Genomic DNA, 24,569 nt, shown 5'->3' on the forward strand with positions numbered 1-24,569 from the left:
ATTTGCGATTATAAAGGTTCACAAACAAACATCTAAAAATAATATATTGAGAATCACGATAATCAAAAGCGACAAATGAGACAAACCTTCATGTTATGAGGCAAGCGAATTAATAGCTCACATGTAGTCCCTTAGGCACCCCTTCCTTCTTAAACGTCACCTTCTCCTTGGCCTTCTTGAAGTCTGCATGAGTTAGCTGAGCGTAAGATGATGTAGCTACAAATTACTTTGATATGTAACTGAGGGCACTTTGGGAATGCAAGATAAAGCAAATGGGTATTAGTTTAAACTCTCAATCCAATGCAGGTCAAATTCAACTAGCCGATCCAACCACTAAAGATGTGTAGTCCAACTCAAACTAGTCAAGTGAGAGTGTCTCTTCAAAGAAGACTAGTTAATGTTCCATTTGTTGGGTATGTCCCTACCATATCAGATTTGTCAAACTTAATATGCACCAAGCCAAGGAAAATATTCAAGTATTTGACGATCTTGTTTGAAAAACCTTTGATTAAAACAAACGTTTGAAAACCATCATAATCAATATCAACAATATTAGTTTTGAATTATTCGTATTTTTTCTTATCAACTATATGATCCAACATGTGCCCAAGAGCAAGAATTTTACTTATAAGCCAAACCATATTCTTTTACGTTGAACTGATCTTATTTAGTTTATATTTTACTTTTTAAGTTGAATTTTTCTTTATTTCATTATGTAGGGCCTTGAATGATTCTCTCCCAAATTGTCTCACTTCTCAAGGCTATGAAAGAGAATGGGGAAAAGAAAAACAAAGAACAGAGAATCAAAAATTAAAACGAGATCATGACATTTCCAAGAGCCAAGGCATCACCATATCACTTCTCTATACCAGAGATAAGCTGTCATAAGAAATGGGAACAAAATAGATAAGTAGTATCTTTCCTTTCCATTTTTTATTTTCGGAGGAAGAAGAGGATCTCTATTCTAGCAGCATGATAAACTGTTTCAGCGGTCGACCACTGTTAAGACACATTGGTGGAGGTTTAGAGCCTATGACAAACCTTAATTAGCCTGAGTAAGGACCTATATGGATCATATGGTTTAATACCAAATGGTGTTGTTTTTGTATTATCTTTTACTGATAATGTGTGAAAAAGGTTGGAATATTGCCCGATAAACTGGTGAGATACCAATGCAACAAGGTGTCAAGACCAGAAGTCGACCGAGCTTCTAAACCTGGTTGTAGACCTTTAGACTTGAAAACATGAAGCATAGACTTGAGTGTTCAGAGATCACCAAAAATGTCACCTGAACAAATTTCCAATATGCTTTTGTAAGTAAATCTCCCTCAACATGTAAATAACTTTATTACATCCAGCACAAAGAATGATCGTTTCCGGGTCTTTATTCTACTTCTTATAACAAGTTTTATCCAAAGCAATGATACACTAATAAAGATTGATGCAAAATTTAGCTTCCTAAAATGGTCATGATCCTCTTGCCCCAAGAAAGAGAAGTAATAAGAACTTGAATCATCAAGGAACCCCCATTCGGGTAAATTAGTGGCTTTATAAAATACATACCAGGTACTATAACTAGGGTCAGAAGAAGTCATCTAGACAATACAGCTTTATAATATGAATATGAAAAGCAATCTAATGGAGAACGTAGACTAAATACAACTTACATGAACCATCACATTTAAATTATAAAGAAATGAGTTACCTTTATAGAATAGGAGAGGTAATATGAAAAGTTCTCTTGTCTTTTAGTGGTTAACTTTTTAAGTGATCAATTTATGAACATTTAATAGGAACATAGGAAAAATTCATAAAATCCCTAGGGTATGGACAACTGGCATTCAAAAGTCAATATCCATTTAAAAAAGCATGTATACATCCCAAACAAAAGGTATATAAGACCACAATAACAATTGCTGATAATATTAGTGTAATAACAAAAGCTTTATCTAACAATGACCTTCTATATAAAAGAATACAATTTTACATGTAAATATGTGACACACCTTCATCCTACGCTCTCTTAAAGCAAGCAAGCCAGATTCAGTATAGATTGTCTTGATATCAGCTCCAGAGAACTCGTCCTTTGTCATGACAAATTCTTCCAGGTTGACATTATTGGCCAGCGTCATTCTAGAGGTATGTATCTAAAGAAATTAACATGAAAATAAGAATTTAGCAAGAACCCGCAAAGTGTACAAAAACATGCACCGGTGTTCTATAAGTATCCTATATTTGTTCATGAAACATAACAAACCTGAAAAATACGATGTTTAATGTCTGGCAACGGGAATTCAATCTTCCCATCAATACGACCAGGCCGAAGTAAGGCTGGATCAAGGCTTTCAATTCTGTTGGTTGCAAGACCTTAACATCCCCCCTTGAGTCCAAACCATCTAACTGGTTCAGCAATTCCAACATGGTTCTCTGTATTTCACGCTCACCACCAGAATGAGCATCATATCTAAAATTGGTCAAATAGAATAGTCTGATAATTTTAACTATAATTTACATACAAGAGAAAGAAAAAAGTGGGACTTTTATTTCTCATCGACAGACCTTTTGGTGCCAACTGCTCCTATCTCATCAATAAAGACTATCGAAGGAGAAGGTTCATCTGCCACTCTAAACAGTTCTCTAACAAGTTTTGGGTCATCACCCAAATATTTCTGAATCTACTCACTTCCAAAAACATGCAAGAAAGTTGCTTAAGTTGAGTTAGCCACAGCCTGAAATTAAGCATTCATAAATAGTACAAAAATTAGGACTTTGCAATAACCAATGCAGATACCACAGCATTCAGATCACCATGCAACACAAATTGGATGACAAAAACCTTTTAGGTCGCTAACCCACAAGAGAAAGATAATTCCAATTCTAAAGTGAAACTCAGTTAAGCTTTTTTTTTTTAATTGGCCACCACCATCTAGATTGTAAATTTGCAATAATAGAAGGTCAATTTTTTTTAAAAAAAGACATCCATTGGTAAAGAAGAAGTACATAGGCAATAAAAACATCCTTTCTCATTTCTCTTCTCTATTTACTCATAATAAATGCTGGTAGATATACTAATCTATACAAATCAATAAAGTGTTGTCGCTAGAGTTAGAGCCAATAAATAGCACACATAAACACAAAATACAAATGTAACTAAATAGAGATCGAGAGAATGAATGTGTGGGGCAAAGTTATCAAGTCCAAGTTAAGGAAATTCACATGCTACACTCTCACCTTGGCAAGTAAAGTTTTCCAGTTCTAGGCTCCCTATATGGTATAACTCCCTTGGGAAGCCTAATTCCAATATCTTCATACAGCTCAGGATGAGTAAGAGGAAGTTCAACAGCTTCTTTAATTTATTGAATTTGTGCATCTAAGCCACCAATATCAGCATAAGATTCCAAAGGAGCTTTTTCAACTTTCATGACAGAAACCATAGGATCAAGTTCATCCTGAAGAAGCCCAACAACAGACAAGATCTGCAAAAGACATTTTAATCTAATCACCCATTTATCCACTCAATAACAACATATCCTGATATAATATTTCAGAATTTAACAATTATGTGAATAAAAGCCACCAAATAAGAAGCATATCATTATGTATCATGTCATGTGAAGATGCATAAAAGGTAAGGATTAGAAACATCTAAAGCACAGGCTAAAATAAAAAGGACAAAGACCAATAATTATTTTACACTTCAGTTGAATAAGATACAGGTACATAATAATTCTGCAAAATCTTCTGGATTGGAAAAATCCAGAGTTAGATGTAGCTTGACCGGTTTCTTCACCCACACCTATAAACAAGTCAAGTTGTATATTGATTCAACCAATAAAAATATTCCAGCCCATTCAGTGTAGGTTACACTACAGAGGAGACAAAATAAGTGTCAACCAACTGTAAGAAAGCTTTTCAAGAAAACTATATTACAATCTCTGCAGCTGTCTCTTCAATAAGGATTGGACCGAACACTTGTTTTTACTCCTAGGAGAAGTCCAAAACAAGAGGTAGACAAGCTAAATAAGACATTTCTCCTTTATTTTCAAGAAATGTTTTGAGTCACTTTGAAAATATTCAAATAAGAGAAGAAGGAAAAAACAACAGAAAACAGAAGGAAGAGGTGGAGGTGGAGGTGGAGATGGAGGCAAGACATACAGGAGTGGGCGACCCAAATTTCTTCTCACATTTAGAATTTCTACGATTGTTGAAAGCAAGTACACAACCCATCTATTAAGAAGCTAAAGTGGCCACCATTTGAATAATATCCAATTATTCAAACATATAGATAAAAAATGAACCCAATCTGTCACTTTATCAAAGTGTTTGACTAACTCACAGAATTAAATGACCACTGAAAATAAATGAAACAATCTTAAAGGATTAGAATTCAAATCAAACAGAGTAGATAATATAATTTGTAAAAACAAAATCAATGCTCTAGCTACCCAACATAGGTTTCCTAGATTGAGTGACTCAACACACAAACATTTAGATACATTCAAAAGAAACAAAGTTCCTAAGAAGAAAAGAACATGATGATTCTTAAGCAGGCATATGCAACAGAACTTGGATCTCCTACAGTCCAGCCCATGAATCTAATATATTACCATGTATCCTAGCAAAATGGGGCTCAATTTACCTTCTAGACTTCAATTCTTTTGTTATATTCTTAACTTTTGGACATTTAAGATACCCCCGGCCATAGAAATTATGATAGCAAACATATGATGCCCACAAAGGCTTCATAATGCAAGAAATTCTCTCCCATAAAAATTGACCACAAATCACTCGAACCCCAGATCTTCAGCTAACCAAGTTCATCGAGCCTAAATACCAGTGATCTATGCAAATGCACATAATATTGCAAGTTATTTTTCATATAAAACTAGCAAATTAGGTATATCAAGAAAACCACAACAAATTTGCACCCTAAACACTAAAAATCTTCACCAATCCGAGATCATGCGACCAAACCATAATCATTAAACCAGCAAAACTGACCTTATTGGGCATAAGAATGGCAAAGTCCAGTTCCAGTTGATCCTTGTCGACAAAAGACGGGATCCTAACGTAGTACTCGAACTTTTTGTCCTTTTTGTCGCTATCGTGCTTCCTATCGCCGAGGCGCCACTAGTTTCCCATGCCTCCGGGGGTTCCCTGGCCCATGGATCCTAGGGTTTCGAGGAGTACCACCATGAGAGCTCGAGATCGAGAATAAGGCTTGGGGATTTGGCTTTGGAAAAGAGGCGGAAAAAGAGAAGCTGATCTCAGTTTTCATTTGCCTTCAAAGTGACACAAAATTACAAATACACCCCTCTAAATATAGTTATTATCCTTCTAATTTTAAGGTACCCTCCAATCACCATCTATTTAATTCTTAAGATTCTAACTTACATCAACATTCTATATTATATGACAAGAATGCTTAAAAAATTAAATTTTATTTTAAATATATTTAAGTTACATTTAACTCTTAAAATTATAATTTACATCAATCTTATCTGATTGGAATACTTTAAAAATTAGTTTTATTTTAAATATATTTAAGTAATATTATATATGGGATTAGGCATAACTGCAATAGAAGAATAAACTAAAAAAATATATAAAATATTCAAAAAACAAACAAGTCAATGTGAATGATATAAAAATAGACCAGACATAAAAAGAATTTATCAATCCTAATAGTTGAGGCATTACGACTTATTAGAAATACCGTGGAAGAGATAACACATGATTCCAATTATTATGGATGCCTTATGAAAAATTTGTATTAAAATAATAAAACACATATGTTATATTAAAATATAATTATTTTCATTCAAATATAATATAGCCAATTATTTAGAGCAAGACTTAAATTCTTAACTTTAATAATCAGGTTGTTTTTTTTTCTCTATTTAATGGTTCACCACATTACTCCATTACGGTAAATAAAACTCATTTGACACTTACTACGTGGAATAATATGATTGCAATCAAAGCTAGATTTTAGAAGGGATTCCATCCAAAATATATAAAATTAATAAATAAATACACAGTTAATCTTACAAGAAACAAGCAAGAAAGTATTCAGAGCATAAATACAATTAGTGTTTCTCATCATGATGAGATGGGCAAAATAGCATTAAATTTTCATACTCCTTTCTGCTTCTGTTAATCACATCACATCTTTAAGAAACAGAATCAGTCAATCTAATCTCTTTATAACATTAGCTTAGCAATCTTTTGACGAAATTAAGATACTTGTTTTTCAGCCATTAACAACGGACACAGAAGCAGAAAAAAGAATTCTGTAACAATGGACAATGTCAAAATGGCCTATCGAATTACGTAAAACAAATAAAAGAAATAGTTTGTATCGATACTTACCAGCAAAGCAGCAGCAGCATCAATGGAGTGATTCAAACATAAAGACCATTCTTGGCTTGTTTGAAATATACAGCTCTAGGATCACCATCCATGCAATTTCATAAATTTTGGTCCTTTGTTGCATAACATTAATCAAGTTTTAGTCACTTCGCCATGAATGGTTGTTTAAGAGATATCAGGTGATTTTGTTTATGGGGGTCAAAACACAAATAGAGGATGCAGTATTTAGAAAAGAAAAAACAGGAAGTCTCAAATAAAAGTAAACCTTGCATTTCTTCGGCAATTATCTTTGTGAAAATTAAGTGTTGGTTGCTGAGACAATGGATCTTTTGTTCTACATACTAAGAAAGAAATGGTTCCAGACATGTTCACATACCTCATCAAGTCTTGGGTGAGGATGCTTAGGAAGCACATCTAACACCTCTTTGTCCACAATGCACTTGCCATGAATTTCTTTATAAAGGTCTATACATAATCTCACCAAATCTTTCTTTCTGAACGCAAGCTTGATAAGGCAACATCACTCCTCGAAGCCACTTCTAGAAAACCATAGCTTTATTCACAATGTACATGCCAAGAAAATTAATGCATTATTGTGGTGCTTATCAGCTTGTGAAATATCTCTCGATAGTACCTATACACTGAGGCTAGCAATTCATACCAATATCTGATTTTTCTATTACAACTAGCATCATGAACCGGTTGACTTCTATTTCCTTGTGATGACCTCAAAGAATTCACAGCAACCTTAAGGAACATTTTCTGATGAAGTAATGTACTTCCTAATCTGACAAGTAAGAACAATTATGTCATCATAATTCATTTAGGTTTCAAGTATTTTTTCCCCTGTAGTTCTAATGGTGAAGCAAACTTCCGTACATAGAAAACCTGGCTGTCAACAAATCATGCATACATCAGAATCATCTGAGAGAAAATGCAGCATAAAAACCTCCAGTTGTCTTCTTCTGTTTTTATCATCCTTCCTGAACAAGATAACATTGAGATACTATTCCTTTTACCTATGTTGGATGTTGTCCTTGATCATCCCAACTTTTATAAAAAAGAATATTGGCTGTTGAAGCTGCCATCTAGCAACTCCACTTTTGAAATGTTTTAAAATAATTATATCTGTGTAACCTTCAACTGTAGTTATATCTGCAAAGCATGCTTTCCACTCGTTAAGTCTTCCTTATACAATTCTGGACACCACAAAATTATCCATAATTAAGATCATACCTTCAGGAGTTTCTCTTCGTGGCTGAAGAAAATTCACGTGCTTCTTCTGTAATCAAAAACTTCTCCTCCTAACCTTTTTATAGCTGGCTCAAAGGAAAGTCTGGTTGATGTTGATGGCACAAACAGAGCTACCATAAGATACCCCTCCAGCATTTTGCTTCTCAATAAATTCTTCTCAATCTTTTCCATCTCAATTGCTATTTCAAATATTCCATTCAAAATATCTGGAACAAACTGTTGAGATTCACTGACATCATCAAACTAGAACTTGTTGCCACATGAAGCTGAAAACTTCTAAGAATCAAATAAATAGCACTGGCTGCCACTCATGGGTAAATCTAAAAATGGCCTCCTTCAGGGTGTCTTGTCAAAGATAATGGTTTGCATAGTAGATTGGTGGAGACAGGATGTGCTCTGAGAAAGAGCAAGTTCTCAACACTGCTAGTTGAATGAGAAAAGATAGATGCTTGATGGCATCTCGTTGAGCGATCGCTTGAAGTCAGCAAATCCTTCTGCATTACAAGACCTGATGGAGTGAACAAAGCCATTGCAGATTAAGAGGCAACTAAAACAACGCAAAATCATTTCTTCAGACAAATTTGAGGAGTATAAGAAAAATTAAGTTACAAAAAGAATGTATTATACAAAAACTATATTATAATAGAAATCAGAAGTTAATTAAAGGGGAAGAACAGAACAAACACAGATTAACTACAAGCACAGAACTAATGTGAGAACTAATTAACATGAAACCAACATCCTAAACAATGTTAATTTGCCATTCATTTTGATAGTTAGAGGAGAAAGAAAAAGAATTGGTGGTAACATGAACAACAATATATATAAATGAGATACGAGAAATTCATCATTTTAGTTATGCAAATCATTTGTTTGTACAAGGAACTTTTTCTACTGTAAGTATTAAAAGGATTTGTGGTGAGTTCATGCTTGGGCCACGACAGCACGGCCAGGGGAGTGTTGCATGTTAGGGACAGTTGAAGTTGAGGCCATCATCTTTCCCTTTTTTTTCCACTCTTTCTTATAACTCCAATAATCTCAAATAATCACAAGTAAAACAGTAATAGTAGATTGGCCAAGTTTGATTCATGAGAGTCAATCTGAACTGAAATATTACCTTTTTTCAAGTTTTTGTTAATGAAATTAGATTTGGAAGGTCAATGGTTTAATTGATAACTTTTTGCTTATTTTTTATATTATGTCATATTCCAGTGTGATTCTCTGATCCCTCTCAAACACTCATTGAACAAAAAATCCCAAAATATAATTCCCTTTTTGTAGATGTAACTTTTGATTTCTTAATTTTATTTAAAAAGTTTAAATTATGTTTCTATTTATTTGGGAAATTGCATGCAGATTTTTGCAATGTTGATGGTTTTTTTGTATGAGCCCTTCTAAATTTGAAATACAAATACTTAACACATATATGTTATTGTAGTTAATCTCATTAACTAATTTAATTACTACTATCAATTCTAGATGCCAAAAATTAGCAACCATGAAAAGCCTAAATTGAAAATGATACTAGTCAAACTACAGGAAATGCAAACATGATGTTACGACAAAAGTTATAGTTCAAAGTAAAAGCCAGCATAAACATTCAAAATAGTGATCTTTGGTAATTGAATATGAAAAAGACATACCAGCATTTAGACATGGTATTCAGAACCGAAAAGAAATAAACCATATGATCAGAGTGAAATAGGATAAATAAGCTCTTTAATGTCTCTATAAACTTGATATTTTGAACTAATGTTTAAGAAATAGTTTAGTGCATCTCAATTGCAACACATAAGCTTCATTGTTACTCAAGATATGCAAACAAATCTCTTCATATTATAAATAAAAGATCCAAGACCTCAAAAGGTTGGCCTCAGTTACCTCTATCGTGTAAAGATCTTTGGAGACCATGTTGAGCCAATTTTCTCTGCTCCAGACATCACTCTTCATTAGCAACCAACACTCAGCAAAATTATACTTGTTCTGATAAGGGAGAGATTGAAAACCTATCATTGGCAAACACCAACGACAGTAGAACAGTTTGTTTATTTATATCCCCGGGACATTTTTCAAGTTTATCACATAAACCCAGTTACACTCCTCTGGAATTCTTATAGTATAGAACAGAAATGAGATAGTACACTTAATTATAACTTGGTTTCATAGAATGCATAGCCTCAGTTTTGCCTTAGCTTAAAGAAACTCATCAATTTATCTACCATAAGCAATATGAATGAAGAAATTATAGTGCGAGTCTACTTTATGCATCTTATTAGTGCACTTATAAGGATATTATGTATGAATGAGTTCTTCATCCACCCTTATGGTCTTAAAGTTCCTAAATATTATGTCGATCTATATTTAAATGAATTTTGCAACTGTTGAATACCACCAAAATTAGAAACTGAGAGTCTTGATGATGAGATGCATTAGTCAATGGTCAGTCCAAACCACTGGAAAAATGATCCTTAACAAAGAGCATTTTTAGATTTCACCGATTCATATTGCTACAAATAATTCAAATAAGCTTTTCATTTTCCCATGGTCTCATTTTTCACATCAATATTATAGGACTTCACCACCATTAATCCTTTTCATTAAACTATAAGTCAATGTTCAGCACTCGAATGATAATGCTTAATTAATTGACAAGTTCAGCCAGAGAAATAAAGCATATGTTTGGTTCCCTTATCCATTAGCATGGGCAATATTATATCGAGAAATAATTTGGCAATGTTCATTGAGTTAATGTTGTTAAGGCTGACTACAAGACATGATGTCCAAGAGAAAAAATGGGGACACGGTGGATGTATTAGTATAATGTAACAATCATGAATTAGGTGCCAAAATTGAATAATCATGAATAAAAGCCTAAACTGAAAATGATACTTGTTAAACTACAGTAAATGCCAAGATAATGTAAGACAATGTAGGTTATAGTTCAGAGTAAAGGCAAGCATAAACATTTAAAAACAGCTAACTTGGTAGATGAATATGCCTGCCAAAGACATACCTGCACTCGAGGCAAAAGTGATTGTGATAGGACTGCAGACAGCATACTTAAAACCCAAAAAATAAACAATTAAAACATATGATCAAAGCAAAGTAGGATAATTCATCTCTTATAAATGTACTTATAAGGAGATGAACAATTGAGAGTTCCTCTATGACCCATTGAAACACAAGATGGCACTGATTGAGAAAGGATAAAATATGAAAGCAGTTCTTAACTCGCTAGTGTTAGATCATTGGCTAAAAGCCTAAAATTGGATACTGCTGTCAAGTAACTCTTGTCGGAAAGACAAAATGCATAAGAAAATCTTATTATTTCTTGAGCTAATCTAAATGTAAAGAAGTACTGAGAGGTAAACAAGTATGAAACAATGGTGTATGCAAGTCATCTATTTGGCACTCTGGTTGCTGAATAGATGTTACCAGTAAAATTTTGCACGATTTTTGTTTAAAAAGAAGCTGATTTTATTGCTCGTGGAATCAGAGGACAGATTTTGACTGTGTATCCAACTTCGCAATAAAAAGAAAAAAAATACCCATTTTCCTTGTAGCTGAAGAAGTTATCGCAGATGTTGCTGGTCTACTCTTGTTGCATCAGGTGCAGCAACTCAGCGAAGGAGGCCTCATCGTTCCCGTAGAAGGTATCGGGCATACTCAGGAGCTCGTGAATCCTCATGGCAGTGGGGTCGGAGGCATCGTCGACGATCGCCGCCGCGAGAGGAGGAGGAGGAGGAAGAGGATCTTGAAGCCCTAGGATGTGATGGGAGCTCGAGCACTCCGGTTCCTCCGGTAACTTAGTTCCGCTATTTCTCAGGGCCAGGATCTCTGGTTCCAGCAGGGACCTCACGATGGTCCAAAGCGCCCCCTGGTCGTCCCACGCCTGGTCGACGGCAACCTCCTCCGGGGGCTTGATTTTCGGCGTTTTATTGATGCCGGGACCGGCGCCGTCGCCGTACTTAGGGAGGCGGCGGATAATGCGGACCACCTCTTTCCGGTCCTGAGGCCAGGCGAGGAGATCGCGGACGGCGCCGGGAGGTGCATCATGTGGAGCGAAGGAGATGGCGGCGACGTCGGTGGCGGTGAGGGTGGAGAGCTCATAGGCCTTCTTGAGGAAGCAGGCCCTCCTCTTCTTGAACGCGGTGCGCCGTGCCCTAGGGTCGGCGATGAACTTCACCGGCCGCTTCATCTTCGCCCGAAGAGAGACAGAGAGAGAGGAGGGCACAGCGGAGGATTGACCAAGGACGGCGAAGCCAAACACGAAGAGACGGAGAGAGATCGAAGGAGGAAGAGAAGAGAGAGCGAGAGCGGGAGTGGGATGGGGGTGGAGACTGAGGATATATGTATATATAGGCCGCGTTAAGTTCAACTGGAATCGGATCTTCTAGTGAAGCGGGTCCGAAGCATGTGCGATGCGACATCCACTCGAAACGGATCCGAAACATGTGCGATTCAAGTGCTGAGTAGTCGTACGGGAGAGAAAAAAGGTTGCGGTGTGCTTATTCATTACAAACACAATAAAATGCTGTCTTCAGTATTTAGCGAAAAAATGATCTCTATAATGATTTAATAATTAGCATAAAATGTTTTCAGAATTCTCACCAATAATATATATATATATATGTATATAATTTTTAAAGCAAAGGGGAAGAAGATAATCTCTCTCTCTCTAAACATCACGGGCAACTAATTTTGATATCAATTATCCTGTGAAAGAGCTGAGCAGGCCATGAAGTTGTTCTTCCTCCTCACAATATATAGGCTTTTATTATTTGAAATATTATTATATCATTTTTATGTATACTTGAAGTAGTATGGAAATAGTCTTTGCTTGAAGTGTGGACAATTATACTTGAAGGCAGAATGAATATGGTGAATTAAGGGAGACGAAAACTACTCAACAACATAGATCAATAAAGAGAGACCAAAACACTTGTGTAAAGATTTGCCAAATAACCAAATGGAATAAGGTCGGCAAAAACAAAGACTAGTGGTCTAAAACTCAATGGAATTAGCACAACCTACAAGTTTCAATATGAATAAACTGATTTATCTTTTTGATGTCTAAAACTTGCTTAATATCAGACATGAAACGGTCTAAAACTTGCTTAATATCAGACATGAAACGGTTTAGACAATAATATCTTGAAGGTTAGTGGTCCACAGTGACAATAACAAATACCTGAGACCACTTGTTCATGCGGCAATTAAGCATTCCGAGAAAAACTATGAGTGAATCAGTGATCCTTCTTTATGCTTTAGCCAAAACCCAAAAGATCAATAGTTCAACTTAGTCAGCATGAATCCTGACCCTTTCTGGAAATGTCATGTGCCAACACAGTGAATCAATATATATTTTGTCCCATTTCAATTTTCATTTGTGACAAGTTGAAGTCCCACCTACCGAATTGCCATTATAGTTTATCTTTCGTATTTCCTGAAAAAGACATGTTCCAACATGAAACAATTTAGCATATACTTTTGATTTCAAACTAATTACATATTACCCTCCATAGTTAGCTACCTTTAGCATCTCAGTCCCTATACTTCAGAAATTTACATTGGCATCTCAATAGTTACGAAAGTGAAATATCTAAGTCAATTTACTCATACACCATTAATTTTATCGATAAAAACATGAAAATAAAGAGCAAAAAGGTACTCTTAATGTTCCAGTTGATGATGGCAAACAACGTCAGAGGTGGTAAACGGCAACGCCATGGGTGACTGTTGTGGATGAGGAGAGCGACGATGAAAGATAAGGGTTGCTATGCATCTACATCGACGTTGATGCAATTGCCGAGCGGGGAAAGAGTCACCGATGCAGATGTAATGCGACGCTACTCGGCATATGCATCGATGGCCCTTTTGCTCGGCAACTACGTCGCGCCGACGTAGATGCAAAGTGGCGTCGCTCAGTATCTGCATCGACGGCCCTTGTAGATGCAGAGCGATGTCGCTAGGCAACTACGTCAACGTTGTCGTAAATGTAAAGCAACGTCACTCGGCAACTGCATCGACGTCAACGCAGATGCAACGCGATGTCACTCGGCAACTACGTCGGTCGCTCTGCGTTTGCGTCATCGCCTACGCAGATGCAAAGTGACACCGCTTTGCATCTACGTCAACGTTGATGCAATTGCCAAGCGACGAAAGAGCCACCAATGCAGATGCCAAGCAGCCCTTTCACCACTCGACAATGGCAACGACGCCGACTCCGAAGCAGAGGCACTCTTACCTCTCACCGCTACTCTCCTCATCCACAATAGCCACTCGCAACCCCCAACAATGCCACCATCCACCACCACCGACGTCATCCACCATCATCAACTAGAACGCTAAAATTACCTTTTTTGTTTTTGAATTTTCGTTGATAAAACGAACAACGTTATGGTAAATAGACTTAAATGTTTTATCTTCGTAATTATAGGGATGCCAAAGAAATTTTTTAAAACATAAGGACCGAGATGCTAAAGGTAGTTAAATACAAGGGGTATTCTGTAATTAGTTCTTTGATTTCTTAAGACATATAAACACAACACATTTATATAAAAGGTATGTGATTACAACTTGGGCATAAAGAAGCACAATATTTCTCAAAAGATTATTTATGTTGAATCATTATTGTTATCCAATTTGTGATCATCAAGGTCCACAAACAAACATCTAAAAATAATATATTGAGAATCATGATAATCAAAAGCGACAAATGGGACAAACCTTCATGTTATGAGGCAAGCAAATTAATAGCTCACATGTAGAGTCCCTTAGGCACCCCTTCTTTCTTAAACGTCACATTCTCCTTGGCCTTCTAGAAGTCTACATGAGTTACCTGAGCATAAGATGATGTAGCTACAAATTACTAAGATATGTAACTGAGGGCACTTTGGGAATGCAAGATAAAGCAAATGGGTATTAGTTTAAACTCTCAATCCAATGCAAGTCAAATTCAACTAGCCGATCCAACCACTAAAGACATGTAGTCCAACTCAAACTAATCAAGTGAGAGTGTCTCTTCGAAGAAGACTAGTTAATGTTCCATTTGTTGGGTATGTCCCTACCATATCAAATTTGTCAAACTTAATATGCACCAAGCCAAGGATAATATTCAAGTATTTGATGATCTTGTTTGAAAAACCTTTGATTAAAACAAACATTTGAAAACCATCAGAATCCATATCAACAATATTAGTTTTGAATTATTCGTATTGTTTCTTATCAACTATATGATCCAATATGTGCCCAAGAGCAAGAATTTTACTTATAAGCCAAACCTTATTCTTTTACGTTGAACTGATCTTATTCAGTTTATATTTTACTTTTTAAGTTGAATTTTTCTTTATTTCATTATTTAGGGCCTTGAATGATTCTCTCCCAAATTGTCTCACTTCTCAAGGCTATAGAAGAGAATTGGGAAAAGAAAAACAAAGAACAAAGAATAAGAAATTAAGACGAGATCAAGACATTTCCAAGAGCCAAGGCATCACTACATCACTTCTCTATACGAGAGATAAGCTGTCATAAGAAATGGGAACAAAATAGATAAGTAGCATCTTTCCTTTCCATTTTCTATTTTTGGAGGAAGAAGAGGATCTCTATTCTAGCAGCAAGACAAACTATTTCAGTGGTCAACCACTGTTAAGACACATTGGTGGAGGTTTAGAGCCTATAACAAACCTTAATTAGCCTGAGTAAGGACCTGTATGGATCATACTGTTCAGTACCAAATGGTGTTATTTTTGTATTATCTTTTACTGATAATGTGTGAAAAAGGTTGGAATATTACCCGATAAACTGGTGAGATACCAATGCAACAAGGTGTCAAGACCAGAGGTCGACCGAGCTTCTAAACCTGGTTGTAGACCTTTAGACTTGAAAACACGAAGCATAGACTTGAGTGTTCAGAGATCACCAAAAATGTCACCTGAACAAATTTCCAATATGCTTTTGTAAGTAAATCTCCCTCAATGGGTAAATAACTTTATTACATCGAGCCGAAAGAATGATCGTTTCTGGTTCTTTATTCTACTTCTTATAACAAGTTTTATCCATAGCAATGATACAATAATAAAGATTGATGCAAAATTCAGCTTCCTCAAATGGTCATGCTCCTCTTGCCCCAAGAAAGAGAAGTAATAAAAACTTGAATCAACAAGGAACCCCCATTCGAGTAAATTAGTGGCTTTATAAAATACATACTAGGAACTATAATTGGGGTCAGAAGAAGTCATATGGACAATACAGCTTTATAATATGAATCTGAAAAGCAATCTAATGAAGAACGTAGACTAAATACAGCATACATGAACCATCACATTTAAATTATAAAGAAATGAGTTACCTTTATAGAATAGGAGAGGTAATATGAAAAGTTCTCCTGTCTTTTAGTGGTTAACTTTTTAAGTGATCAATTTCTGAACATTAATAGGAACATAGGAAAAATTCATAAAATCCCTAGGGTATGGACAATTGGCATTCAAAAGTCAATATCCATTTTAAAAAGCATATATACATCCCAAACAAAAGGTATATAAGACCACAATAACAATTGCTGATAATATTAGTGTAATAACAAAAGCTTTATCTAACAATGACCTTCTATATAAAAGAATACAATTTTACATGTAAATATGTGACACACCTTCATCCTACGCTCTCTTAAAGCAAGCAAGCCAGATTCAGTACAGATTGTCTTGATATCAGCTCCAGAGAACTCGTCATTCGTCATGACAAATTCTTCCAGGTTGACATTATTGGCCAGCGTCATTCTAGAGGTATGTATCTAAAGAAATTAACATGAAAATAAGAATTTAGCAAGAACCCGCAAAGTGTACAAAAACATGCACTGGTGTTCTGTAAGCATCCTGTATTTGTTCATGAAGCATAACAAACCTGAAAAATACGTTGTCTAGTTTTAATGTCTGGCAACGGGAATTCAATCTTCCCATCAATACGACCAGGCCGAAGTAAGGCTGGATCAAGGCTTTCAATTCTGTTGGTTGCAAGACCTTAACATCCCCCCTTGAGTCAAAACCATCTAACTAGTTCAGCAACTCCAACATGGCTCTCTGTATTTCACGCTCACCACCCGAATGAGCATCATATCTAAAATTGGTCAGATAGAATAGTCTGATAATTTTAACTATGATTTACATACAAGAGAAAGAAAAAAGTGGGACTTTTATTTCTCATCGACTGACCTTTTGGTGCCAACTGCTTCTATCTCATCAATAAAGACTATCAAAGGAGAAAGTTCATCTGCCACTCTAAACAGTTCTCTAACAAGTTTTGGGCCATCACCCAAATATTTCTGAATCAACTCACTTCCAAAAACTGCAAGAAAGTTGCTGAAGTTGAGTTTACCACAGCCTGTAATTATGCATTCATAAATAGTACGAAAATTAGGACTTTGCAATAACCAATGCAGATACCACAACATTCAGATCACCATGCAACACAAATTGTATAGCAAAAACCTTTTGGGTTGCAAACCCACAAGAGAAATATAATTCCAATTCTAAAGTGAAACTCAGTTAAGCTTTTTTTTTTTAATTGGCCACCACCATCTAGATTGTAAATTTGCAATAATAGAAGGTCAATTTTTTTTAAAAAAAGACATCCATTGGTAAAGAAGAAGCACATAGGCAATAAAAACATCCTTTCTCATTTCTCTTCTCTATTTACTCATAATAAGTGTTGTCGCTAGAGTTAGAGTCAATAAATAGCACACATAAACACAAAATACAAATGTAACTAAATAGAGATCCAGAGAATAGAGAAGAGGGAGGGTAAAAAATGTGTGGGGCAAAGTTGTAAAGTTCATGTTATGGAAATTCACATGCTACACTCTCACCTTGGCTCCCCATATGGTATAACTACCTTGGGAAGCCTAATTCCAATATCTTTATATAGCTCAGGATGAGTAAGAGGAAGTTCAATAGCTTCTTTAATTTATTGAATTTGTGCATCTATGCCACCAATATCAGCATAAGATTCCAAAGGAGCTTTTTCAACTTTCATGACAGAAACCATAGGATCAAGTTCATCCTGAAGAAGCCCAACAACAGACAAGATCTGCAAAAGACATTTTAATCTAATCATCCATTTATCCACTCAATAACAACATATCCTGATATAATATTTCAGAATTTAACAATTATGTGAACAAAAGCTGCCAAGTAAGAAGCATATCATTATGTATCATGTCATGTGAAGATGCATAAAAGGTAAGGATTAGAAACATCTAAAGCACAGGCTAAGATAAAAAGAACAAAGACCAATAATTATTTTACACTTCAGTTGAATAATATACAGGTACATAATAATTCTGCAAAATCTTCTGGATTGGAAAATTCCAGAGCTAGATGTAGCTTGACCGGTTTCTTCACCCACACCTATAAACAAGTCAAGTTGCATATTGATTCAACCAAAAAAAATATTCCAGACCATTCAGTGTAGGTTACAGTACAGAGGAGACAAAATAAGTGTCAACCAGCTGTAAGAAAGCTTTTCAAGAAAACTATATTTCAATCTCTGCAGCTATCTCTTCAATAAGGATTGCACCGAACACTTGTTTTTACTCCTAGGAGAAGTCCAAAATAAGAGGTAGACAAGCTAAATAAGACATTTCTCCTTTATTTTCAAGAAATGTTTTGAGCCACTTTGAAAATATTCAAATAAGAGAAGGAAAAAACAACAGAAAACAACAGACATTGCTCCTGCTCCCGCTCCCGTTGCCGTTGCTCGCTGCTGCTGCCGCTGTCACCGCTCGTCGCTCTCGCTTCCGTTCCCGCTCCCGCTTCCTCTTTTCTCAATCAGCACCCCCTTACACACCTCTTCCTTCTTCTCCTTCAGTATACTGTTAACAGTATACAGTATACTGTTAACAGTATATTAATAATAGTATTTATATTTATTAGATTAATAATATATTAATTTGATTTTAATACAAATAATTTTTATTTATTTAAAATTATTATATTTAAATAATTATATTTAAAATTTTAAATAATTATATTTATTAATTATATTATATATTTTTATATTTTAGTGACTCGCTTCGCTCAGGCGAGCACCTAACGCCTCAAGCATTTATGAACCTTGACGCCTAGCGCTTTTTAAATCACTGACACAAATAGAGGATGCAGTATTTAGAAAAGAAAAAAAAGAAAGTCTTAAATAAAAGTAAACCTTGCATTTCTTCGGCAATTATCTTTGTGAAAATTAAGTGTTGGTTGCTGAGACAATGAATCTTTTGTTCTACATGCTAAGAAAGAAATGGTTCCAGACATGTTCACGTACCTCATCAAGTCTTGGGTGAGGATGCTTAGGAAGCACATCTAACACCTCTTTGTCCACAATGCACTTGCCATGAATTTCTTTATAAAGGTCTATGCATAATCTCACCAAATCTTTCTTTCTGAATGCAAGCTTGATAAGGCAACATCACTCCTGGAAGCCACTTCTAGAAAACCATAGCTTTGTTCACAATGTACATGCCAAGAAAATTAATGCATTATTGTGGTGCTTATCAAATATCTCTCGATAGTACTTATACACTGAGGCTAGCAATTCATACCAATATCTGATTTTTCTATTACAACTAGCATCATGAACCGGTTGACTTCTATTTCCTTGTGATGACCTCAAAGAATTCACAGCAACCTTAAGGAATGTTTTCTGATGAAGTAATGTACTTCCTAATATGACAAGTAAGAACAATTATGTCATCTTAATTCGTTGAGGTTTCAAGTATTTTTTCCCCTGTAGTTCTAATGGTGAAGCAAACTTCCGTACATAGAAAACCTGGCTGTCAACAAATCATGCATACATCAGAATCATCTGAGAGAAAATGTAGCATAAAAACCTCCAGTTGTTTTCTTCTGTTTTTATCATTCTCCTGAGCAAGATAACATTGAGATACTATTCCTATTACCTGTGTTGGATGCTGTCCTTGATCATCCCAGCTTTTATAAAAACGAATATTGGCTGTAGAAGCTGCCATCTAGCAACTCCACTTTTGAAGTGTTTTAAAACAATTATATCTGTGTAACCTTCAACTGTAGTTATATCTGCAAATCATGCTTTCCACTCGTTAAGTCTTCCTTATACAATTCTGGACACCACAAAATTATCCATAATTAAGAATTTAAGATCATACCTTCAGGAGTTTCTCCTCGTGGCTGAAGAAAATTCACGTGCTTCTTTTGTAATAAAAAACTTCTCCTCCTAACCTTTTTATAGCTGGCTCAAAGGAAAGTCTGGTTGATGTTGATGGCTCAAACAGAGCTACCATAAGATACCCCTCCAGCATTTTGCTTCTCAATGAATCTTCTCAATCTTTTCCATCTCAATTGCCATTTCAAATATTCCATTCAAAATATCTGGAACAAACTGTTGAGATTCACTGACATCATCAAGCTAGAACTTGTTGCCACATGAAGCTGAAAACTTCTAAGAATCAAATAAATAGCACTGGCTGCCACTCATGGGTAAATCTAAAAATAGCCTCCTTTAGGGTGTCTTGTCAAAGATGATGGTTTGCATAGTAGATTGGTGGAGACAGGATATGCTCCGAGAAAGAGCAAGTTCTCAACGCTGCTAGTTGAATGAGAAAAGATAGATGCTTGATGGCATCTCGTTGAGCGATCGTTTGAAGTCAACAAATCCTTCTGCATTACAAGACCAGATGGAGTGAACAAAGCCATTGCAGGTTAAGAGGCAACTATAGGTATTTTTGCTTAAGGCATCAGCAACTACATTAGCCTTCCCAGTATGATAGTTGATATTAAAATCATAATTCTTTAGAAAGTACAATATCTTCTTTGTCTCATATTTAAATCTTTCTGTACGAAAATATATTTGAGACTCTTATGATCTGTGAAGATTTTAAAAGTCTGTCCATAGAGATAATGCCTCCAAATTTTCAATGCAAAAATGATAGCTCATAGCTCTAAGTCATAAGTATGATAGTTCTTCTTGTGAGGCTTTAATTGCCTAGATGCATAAGCAAGGAATCACTAAGATAGGAGCACCGGTTAATTTCTTCTTCAATTCCTAAAAACTTTGTTGACATTTATCATCCCATATGAACTTTATATATGTTTTTGTGTGATCAATGGTGCTGCTATTTTTGAAGTCTTCTACAAATCTACTATAGTATCCGACCAAACCCAAGAAGATTTTTATTATTTTAAACATTATTATATCATTTTTATGTATGATTTATAAATTATGTCATATTTTAATGTGATATAGAACATTACATTTGATTTATACATCATAACATTATATGTATGTTGTACGTATTAACATCCATTACATAATAATTGTTATTCACTATGTTCACAATATACCATATAGCTTGTGTTTGAGATCAGATCTTAGAAGTTCAGAACTTTTAAGTTGTTCTCCATTGTTTAAGTTTTTTTAATGACATCTTTTATGAATCTGCTAACCAAATTATTCACTTCTGTTTGTGCTTCAGTTTTCTTTCAAAAAAAGAATAAGAGATTTGCCATAAAGACTTCACAAAGAAAGTGTTTTATAATCTCTCTCTCTACAAAAGAATTGAGCACTCTATAAAGTTAAATGGACTAACAAAATTTTGCTGCTCAAGAGATCAAATAACCAGGAAAACACAAAACAGAGAGAAGACCAGTACTGGGTGGAGTGCACCATCAAATAAAGTAGTATCCACCTCATCCCTACTTAGAGAGAAACATAGATTCAAGTCATCCCAATTGCCTCCAACAATCTTCTGCTGCTACATGGTGGAGTTTGGTGTCAAAATGAGGTGGCTTGAGTTCAAGAATTGGCAAATGACTCAACAATCTTCTGCTGCTACTACTTCTGAGGTTGGTCTTTGATTATAAAACATTGGAAGGACAGTTATTAGCAGATTAGGTGTACTCAAGTTTGAGTGATTAGTTTCTCTTCCAGATTGTGTTGTATAATTGTTAGCTGAAAACAGGTAGCAGCAATGATTTTGTGACGATAAATACAAATCAAACATGGAAAGAAAATGAAATTCTTCTAGTATTAGTTATGATTCGGCATGAACTAACCAGATTTGTTACAGTCGATGGCCATAAACAATTATTTGATAGCTTCAACAGTAACAGTATTCGGAACACTGCATAGTCGATCACTTTGAACAATTATCCGATATTCCAATGTAGTTTACATGCTTGTCACGATTTGTAACCCATTGTTGTTATTATTTTTAAGCATGAATAAATATTTTAGTATGCAGAATGGGTAAGAGATGGTAAAGGACCAAATAATACTATCTAAACAAAAATGAAAATAGATGCTTTTGGTGCTTTGGAGTTCAATCCTCCAAATAGTGAACTGAGAAAATATTTGACTTCTTTTGACATATGACATTATTTTCTTACAAGTCATATCGGCTTCTAATTGAATAATTCAATTTCATCCATCGGATTATTTATTTATTTATTTCTCTAAAGGCTCATATTAAGGGTCATCAATCCCTTCGAATTTGTACTGTGCCTCATGCATGTATCGTGCTACTCTATATGATTGCATAATGTCTCAAAGGTTTTGGTTGACGTAGTCATGTAGAACAAGCATTTTCTTGCAAAGTCCTACCACTTATCACTATCTATGACAAAAATGCAAGAATTTTAGATGGATATCTACAACATGTTCCAATTTCCTTTTATATGCTTCATTAAACCTAAGCACATGAATACATTGAAGTAACTCAGAGGAAAAGCAAAACTATAGAACTTGGCAGTCAGCTTACAAAGATTAAGTTACTTTTGCCTAATCTGATGTGCTTTCGGTGATTGTGACAACACTAACGAAAGTAAATCAGGAATAGGTGAACCAGAAAAAGGAAAGAATCAGCATATATGAACACGAGTTCTAAAAGATTTACCTTTTCATCAATGGTGACATGATAACTCTCATCAATAGACTGTCAACAAAACCCATATCAGTCAACAAGAATTTAGAGGCATATGGACATCCTAAAGTATGAATTTTTGAAAGAGAGAATGCTTACTGAAATATTCTTCGGGAGCTCAAAAGTGACATCTTGTGCTCAATATGCTTTTGGATGCCACTTTCTTTCAGACCAATCAACACGCTCACGGACCAATTAGCACTTCCAATAGGATCCACTATCTGCAGGATGTCGAAATGTCCTATCTAGTTAGTGATACGATTAAATTCCCAAATAAGCCATTACTCAGGAAAGCCAAAATGTAAAATGATCTAATGTACTTACACTCGAAAGAGTTGGAAGATAGTGTTCATCAGCATAGCAGTTGTGACTATCAAAACCTGACTGAGGTCAAGAAATGGGCAAAAATAGCAATCGGTATTGCTGGTTGATCAATCTGAGGGAGCAACCATTGAGTGATTCAACACATAAACTTTTAGATACATTCAAAAGAAACAAAGTGCCTAAAAAGAAAAAAACTTGATGATTATTAAGCAGACATTATGCATCAGAACTTGGATCTCCTACATTCCAACCCATGAATCTAACATATTACTATGTATCCTAGCAAAATGGGGCTCCATTTACCTTATAGACTTCAATTATTTTATTATCTTCTTAACTTTTGGAGATTTAAGGTACTCCTGGCAATAGAAATTATATGGGCAAACATATGATGCCTACAAATGCTTCATAATGCTCACTCATAAAAATTGACCACAAAACACTCGAACCCTAAATCTTCAGTTAACCAAGTTTGTCGAGCCTAAATACCAGTGATCTATGTAAATACACATAATATTTTAAGTTATTTTTATCAGAATACTAGCAAATTAGGTATATCAAGAAAACCACAACCAATTCGCACCCTAAACACTAAAAATCTTCACCAATCCGAGATCATGCGACCAAAACCATAATCATTAAACCAGCAAAACTGACCTTGTTGTGCATAAAAATAGCATAGTCCAATACCAGTTGATCCTTGTCGACAAAAGATATGATTGTAACGTAGTACTTCATTCTAATCGACGACGAAACGATGACATGGTTCTCATCGATGAGCTCATCCAGGTTTCTGACACTTATCAGCGACTCCCGAAGATCATTGAACTTGGAGCGATCCTCCTCGTAGGGACAAAGGCGCTCCTGGTTGGTGGCGAACGCCACCTCCATGAGGAGGTAGTCTTTGACGAGCTCGACCTTGAGGATGTGGAGGCGGCACTTAGAGAGCAAGGTGATGGTGGGGAGCCAGGCAACAACCTCATAACCCTTCTGCCTGCATTGCTTCCGTTTGACTTGGGACAGTGATGCTGCCAACTCAATCTTTTTATCCTTCTTGTCGCCATCGTGCTTCTGATCGCCGGGGTGCCCCTAGTTCCCCATGCCTCCAAGGGTTCCCTGGCCCATGGAACCTAGGGTTTTGTGGAGTACTACCGAGAGAGCTCGAGATCGAAAGTAAGCATAGGAGGTTTGGCTTCGAAAAAGAGACGATAAAAGGAGAAGCCGATCTCAATTCTTATTTGCCTTCACAGTGACACAAAATTGCAAATACACGAGTCTAAATATAGTTATTAGCATTATAATTTTAAGGTACCCTCCAATCACCATCTATTTAATTCTTAAGATTTTAATTTATATCAACATTCTATATTATATGACAATAATTCTTAAATAATCAAATTTTATTTTAAATATATTTAAGTTACATTTAACACTTAAAATTATAATTTACATCAATCTTATCTGATATGAATACTTTAAAAATTATTTTTATTTTCAATATATTTAAGTTATATTATGTATGGGACTAGACATGATTGTAATAGTAGATTAAACTAAAAAAATATATAAAATATTCAAAAAATAAACAAGTCATGTGAATGATATAAAATAGACTAGATATAAAAAGAATTTATCCATCTTAAATAGTTGAGGCATTACGACTTATTAAAAATACAGA

The 24,569-nt window shown here is 35.3% G+C and overlaps 2 pseudogenes; both read right to left on the bottom strand.

Annotated features, from left to right (window-relative positions):
• Positions 1-109: 109 nt before the first annotated feature.
• LOC135629253 (26S proteasome regulatory subunit 4 homolog) lies at positions 110-9,576 on the bottom strand (annotated as a pseudogene).
• Positions 9,577-14,386: 4,810 nt separating this feature from the next.
• Positions 14,387-24,016, bottom strand: LOC135629254 (26S proteasome regulatory subunit 4 homolog; annotated as a pseudogene).
• Positions 24,017-24,569: the final 553 nt, after the last annotated feature.

The sequence above is a fragment of the Musa acuminata genome, chromosome BXJ3-1 (genome assembly GCF_036884655.1).
Source record: "Musa acuminata AAA Group cultivar baxijiao chromosome BXJ3-1, Cavendish_Baxijiao_AAA, whole genome shotgun sequence".
Taxonomy (NCBI): Eukaryota; Viridiplantae; Streptophyta; class Magnoliopsida; order Zingiberales; family Musaceae; genus Musa; species Musa acuminata.